This window comes from Gekko japonicus, unplaced genomic scaffold, assembly GCF_001447785.1.
Source record: "Gekko japonicus isolate JY-2015 unplaced genomic scaffold, Gekko_japonicus_V1.1 scaffold2411, whole genome shotgun sequence".
Classification (NCBI taxonomy): Eukaryota; Metazoa; Chordata; class Lepidosauria; order Squamata; family Gekkonidae; genus Gekko; species Gekko japonicus.
In genome coordinates this window covers 158,287-165,168 of record NW_015162021.1, presented here as the reverse complement: position 1 = coordinate 165,168, position 6,882 = coordinate 158,287, and positions in this window count along the sequence as shown.

The following is a 6,882-nucleotide window of genomic DNA, read 5'->3' as shown; positions in this document are numbered from 1 at the left end:
CTCCAAGCTAAAGAGCCCCAAGCGCTTTAACCTTTCTTCATAGGGAAAGTGTTCCAACCCTTTTATCATTCTAGTTGCCCTTTTCTGCACTTTTTCCAGTGCTATAATATCCTTTCTGAGGTGTGGTGACCAGAACTGCACACAGTATTCCAAATGAGGTCGCACCATCAATTTATACAGGGGCATTATGATACTGGCTGATTTGTTTTCAATTGAGCAGAGGGTTGGACTAGATGGCCTATAGGGCCCCCCCCAACTCTGTGCTTCTATGATTCTATGTGCTCAAGGGGTCCCCAATTTAATTGAGCCTATGGGCAGTTTGGCCGTGTTGAGAACAGGGAGTGGGCTAGTATGGGCAAAAAATATTGGGGATTCCATGTCAAGTATGCTTCAATAATGGAGGTCACTGTTTCTGAATGAATGCTCCTTGTAGATACAAAAAAAATGTGCCTTTCCAAAGGAAACCAGAGTGTTCCAAGAAACACAGATACCATGGCACCCGTGGGCACCATGTTGGGAATCAATGATTTACTGAAGAAGCTGTCTGGTGTGAAAGGTTTCCTGCACATACAGAGGTTTCCAAAAGAGTGCCATGTTACTCCCTGCCACCTGAACGGGCCCCATTGCAGTTTTCACAAATGAGGTTAAAAGAAGTTTGGTCATTTCCCATAACTTGAGTGCCCAAGCGACTAGAATGGAGCATTTGATTTTAACGTGGCTTGCTTTCTAGTCTACATCAGCATTCACAAGGTGTTCCTAACATTGCTTTGGAGAACATCCTTTGTGTAACAGCCATACACTGGAACACTGGGCACAAGCCATCATTTATCTCTGGCTCTCTTCCCATCCAATGTACCTTCTATTTTGAGGTTATCCGCCTGTGCTGAAAAAAAGAAATGCTCTATGGTGACTCATCGCAATGTAACTGATGCAACTGATGTCGAACAGATATTCACTTATCAATTAATCAGCAAGATTGCTACATCATTAACACAATGTGCGAACTTGCTTTTATTTTTTGACTTCCTGTCTCCGGAGCACTGCAATTCATTGAGATTAGCATCATTTTTGGCAATAGTAGCCTTAAAAGATAACTTTGGTTTTGTTACGTGATTTCATCTTCTTATGAGGGGCAAGAAGGATATTTGCAAACCCAGATGGATCTAGCCACGATCACTTACAGACTCTCTGGGAGGCCTAATTGCCAGTTCTAAAATGGAAGAGCAGCGTTCCATCTGTATAAATTCTACCGACAACGCCTTAGCAAAATTGTGAAGTGAGCACTTTTCTACAGAAATAGTATCTATTAAACTTGTGAGAGCTTTCAAGGGATATTAATGAAGGAGTTGGATTCTGTGTATGCAAAAACTGAACCAAGTGCCATTTGTCAACTGCCACGGACTCAACCATTTCCTATATTAGAGCCCCAGATTTTTTTTATTAATAGGGCATTTTTCTAAAATTACAGCCGCTCTTCACAGCAAGCGTTTCCAGATATTAATGAGAAATTTCAGTAGCTGGCAATAAAATCATAATTGGAGACAAACCCAATGATTTGCTCTCCATTTGTCACAGAGAACATGGCAGGAGCGGAAAAAGGCAAGGCGCCAGGAATGAAGCCCTTTTCACATTATTTATGCAGACTTTGCAACACGTAACTGTCCATGGGTCACCAGGGCTCTTTTGTAGAAAAAGCCCAGCAGGAACTCATTCACATAATAGGCCACACCCAACATCAGATGCTCATTAGCATATTAGGCCACACCCATGACAGCACAGCTCATTAGCACATTAGGCCGCACCCCCATGTTACCAGAAGTGTGGTTAGCCAGCCAAACCCACCTTTTGCTTGTTATTCTGTTTACCTTGTTGTCAAAACCCAGGGCTTTTTTGTAGCAGGAACTCCTTTGCATGTTAGGCCACACACTCCTAATGTAGCCAATCCTAATGAGTTTCTGATGTTGGGTGTGGCCTATTATGTTAATGAGTTCCTGCTGGGTGTGGCCAACTCAGGAGCCAGCCGGAACTCCGTTCCTGTGCATTCCCTGTGCGTTCCTGCCCAAAAATAGCCCTGGGGGTCACTATAACAGGAAGACCGTGGGGAGAAAAAGACTCAGACCACTTCCATGTGCTCTCAGTCAACTGCAGTTCCCACCCAAGCAAACACGACTGTCAAAGACATTCTCCATCAAGGACGACCACCTCAAGACCATGAAGGGCATTTATGGCCACTGGAAAGAGTCTGGCTCAAATCTCACCTTAGTCAGAAACTAATTTATGGGCCTTATGCAGGCCATTATTTACCCAGTCTCAGTTGTCATTACGCCCCCCCTTGTCCCGCCAGGTACAGGGTTAAACTGCAGGTGATAGCTGGAGATCTCCTGGGTTTACAACTGATTCCCAGGTGGCAGAGATCAGTTCACATGGACAAAATGGCCGCTTTGGAAGGTGGACTCTATGGCATTATAGTCCACCGAAGTACCTCCACTCCCCAAACCATGCCCTCCTCAGACTCCACCCCCCAAAGCTTCAGGTATTTCCCAACCTGGAGCTGGCAACCCTACCCATTTATAATATGGGTTTAACAGTACATTATTGACCTGCCAGAGAGGGCTGTTGATATGATTACGATAAGCAGGGGTCGTTTGGGCCCAGAGGATGCCGGAGCGCTGCTCCGGGAGCCCAGGAGTGGGGACAAATGGTGGTGGCGGCAAACCCCGCCCCCCACCCCCCAGCTCCTTCTCTTCACAGCAGCGGCGCAATCTCTCCATTGTATTCTAATGTCCCCATTGTATTCTATGATCCGCATAAAGTTTAAAGCCCTTCTCTCTTCACTTCCTGCCCCAGCCTGCCTTGGCAGGCCGGCTGGGGAAGGGAAATGGAGGCTTTTGAAGATGCCCCCCCTTTTTGCTTCCCCTTCTGACATCACTTCCAGTGATGTCAGGGGGCATGGCATATGCTAATGAGCTTTTATACTAATAGCTCATTAGATATGCTAATGAGCTATTATACTAGCTTATTAGATATGCTAATGAGCTCCTGCAGCTCTTTTTCTACGAAATAACCCCTGACCATAAGGCACTTTGCATTTGTACAGTGTAGTACATTTGTAAAGTATTATTCACCATATTCCAATTCAAACTGACCTTGTCATAATCAACCATGCTTTGCTGATGCACAGGTCGAATAACTGATCTGTGTTGTTATGATGGGCCCTTTCCACTTCCCTCCCTCAGAGGCTAGATTTTCCCTCCATTTTTCTGTCCCCTTACTAACTGAGCAGCCCCGGCAATGTGTTTTCTTCTCCTCTGAAGAAGCCTTGGCTGTCCCACCCTGTCAATTAGATATATTTTGGCTATTTGCTCAGCCCAGGAACTTGATGGAAGGGATAGGATCACCCTTTAAATAAAACCCTTGAAAATGGCACTTGAGATGCTTTTAACATTCAAAAATAACAAAAGGTTTTATTTAACATCAAAGGGAAAGGTCAGGTGAAATCAGGGGTTGAAGTTAATGAGGTAATACTAGTACAAGCACAGACTTTTGGTCTTATATATCAGACTAATGAGAGGTTCTTAATTCATCCACAGTTACTTAGTTCTTTATATTGAGAGTTCCAGTGTTTATCTGAGTAATCACTAACTCTTTTGGTGCCCAGATGGCTGGTACCCTCTTCCCAGTACGCAAACCTCTTCTCTTGGAACACCAGTACTCTTCTTGAGTTGTTCACTGACTTTTGAGATCTCTACAGGCAGTTTCCAATCACAGCAGACCAGGGATCTCTGTAATCCTCAGAGATAACTCTCCGTATTTGACTGGGTAGGGAATCTTCTTCTCTCCCCTTTCCTTTGGCCTGAATGGGAGTCTTCTCTACTACCCAAACCTCCTTGCCAAGCTTCCCCCCAGTTCTCTGTCTGTGTTCAAACTGCTCCCAGCTACTGCTGAAGTCAGACTGCGTTCAGTCACGGCTGAAATCTGACTGTCAGCACCAAACCATTTTTCCATCAGGGCTATTCAAAGATGGTCTCAGTACACATATCTTCACAGTTAAGGCAGGAATCTGACTGAGTTTTCCTCAGCATCCAGCTCTCTCAAGATTTTCTCTGCTCAGCTGATGATAACCAATCAGATTGCCTGGAGCAGCCTGTCACTCAAGGCTCTCTGGCTCTCTGAAGAATTAACCTTTCACAGTCCTTTAGTTGTTGGTACAGCACTTCTAAGCCTCTTAAAAATTACCGTCCATCACAGTTGTGAACAGAGTTGCCTATAAAGACTCTTGGAAAGCTTCAACTGGTCAACAAGATTATTAACAGGGTCTCACTCGATCTGTGTTAGAACAACCCTATTAGCTTCCAGTTTGTTTTGCCAACGCAACTGAAAGTCCTCAGCTGGACTTACAATGACCTAAAACAGCATGAGAGCTTTCATTTATAGAAGCCTACTCATTCAGCCTTGGTGTTTAGTCATGCCGGCCACATGACCACAGAAACGTCTTTGGACAGCGCTGGCTCTTTTGGCTTTGAAACGGAGATGAGCACCGCAACCCTAGAGTCGTATTTGACTGGCTTTCGAGCAAGGGAACCTTTACCTTTACCTTACTCATTCATGTAGATCTTCACAGGGATCCCAGCTCTAAATGCCCTCTCCAACTGAGATTAAACAGGTATCAACCAAGCATGGGGCCTTTTCACAGATGGGGCAGCACAGTTTTGGACAATTCTTCCCAAGGATAATTCTTGACACACATATTATCATTTCAGCATCAAGTTAAAGCTGTTTTATTTTCTTAAATGTCTGGATAAACTCTACTAAATTACCACAGTTTTTACAGCTGTTTCATGAATGCTGCTTCTCTGCTAATTTTACTATGAATCCAGTTCTAGTCTTTGTTTGGTTTTAAAGGCAGGTAAGATGGTTTGAACGCTATCTGTGACAGAACAGGATATAAATATTTAAAACTATCATTTCCATGCTCTCGCCGTTCTCCCTAAGGCCATGTAAACAGCCAGATTTGTTGGGCAAATACTCTGCTCATCAGATAGCCATGGGTTCTGGAGAGGCGGCATATAAATTCCCTAAACACACAAATAAATAAATCAAGTGTAATAAATAAGGTATGCAGAGTAATCTAGATTCATGCATTATTTAACACAGCAGATCCCATGCTGCAGTGGGATTCCAATATGCAGAAAGTCTATTCCACCAGTAATAATTTCTGACTAAAAGCATTGTGAAGGAAAACTTTCCCCATGGTTCTGGGCAAACAGATCTCATTATGTATTCTTTTTCAGAGTGTTTCTTAAGTAGCATTGATTATAGGGTTGCCAGTTCCAGGTTGGGAAACACCTGGAGGTTTGGGGGTGGACTCTATCGAGGGCAGAGTTTGGGGAGGGGAAGGACTTGGATGGGGCATAATGCCAGAGAGTCCACCCTCTGAAGCGGCCATTTTGAACAGATCGCTGTGGCCTGGAGTTCAGCTGTAACCTCAAGAGATCTCCAGCAACCACCTGGAGGTTGGCAATCCTAACTAATTACCACCTTGCCCATACCTCAGGTGCGATTCAGGAGACACCAAGCTTCCTTCAGACAAGATATTAAAATAGGGCTGCCAAGTCCCCCTGGGGGACGGGGAAACCCCCGCCCCAGAGGCCCGTTCCCCGCTGCCGGCGGATCGGGCCCCAGGGGGAACCTCACCCCAACATGTGCGTCACCAGGAAGTGACGTTAGGACGCCGAGCACGCTGGGGGCGGGGCCACGACCATCGGAGGGAAAACTCTATGGTTTTCCCTCCGATGGTCGTGGCCCCGCCCCCAGCATGCCCAGTGTCCTAACGTCACTTTCGGGTGACGTACGTGCGGTGTGCGCGCGCGCGCGCTCCAGTCGCCGCCCGGGAGTCCCCCGCTGCGGCGACTGTGACAACTTGGCAACCCTATATTAAAAAGAGTAAAGAACAATATCAGATTGATTTACTTTGTACTAAGGGATCCTAGGTTACCAATTTTGCTCTAGAGCCCATTTTATTCAATGTTATACCAGTTGGATTGGGGTGATTAAAAGATTTAAATGACTTCCTGATGTTTATAGTTTTGAGATACAGTTAAAAAATATCCTTGCATCCAGAAATAATCTAATAATGACTGCTACCAGGAGGAACTGCACAGTTGTTCTTTGTCAATATGGTTCCGTTTCTTCAAAATGACAGATGCCTCTAGTAACCAGGCTCAGTGTCTAATCCTAACAGGAGCAAAAGGAGTTTTTGATATTTCACAGAATGAAAAGATTTGTTGAACGTAAACACAGCAAAACAAACACTTTGCATAAATGCGTTCATGCCAGATAGAACTCAATTGCTTGCTAACGTTTCAAAGGAGCGAATCTTATTATCCTCCCTCCAACTGCAACAGGAGCTCCGTAGCGCAGGAGCAATGACAGCAGCAACAAAATTATCACAAATAATGCCAAATTCTACAAATTACTACTTACAATTTCAGCCCCCTCAAATTAGGTTAGACTTATTTGTTCAAGGAAGGAGGTTCCGCTTTGTTCAAACATTCTACTGAGTAATAAACAACCCCCCCCCCAAGGATGTTCATTCTTTATATATTTCATTCTAGATGCAGATCAGGAAACTGAAGGTTTTTTTTGTTTTTTTTACATGGCTAAAAGTTATATGGGTTCAGCAAGCTTTCCTATGAGTCAGACTGGAAAAGGGGGATCTGGGAACGTGAGCACATTGGACAAAGGACACTGCTCGAATTGGTGTTTCGGGTCTGTTTCTCCCTGGCCCCTTTCTGCACTCTCCTTTTAGTCCATGTTCACTGCTGCAATGTCCTCCAAGCAATTCTGCGCTAAAATCAAATTCAACCTTCTTTTTAATCCCGG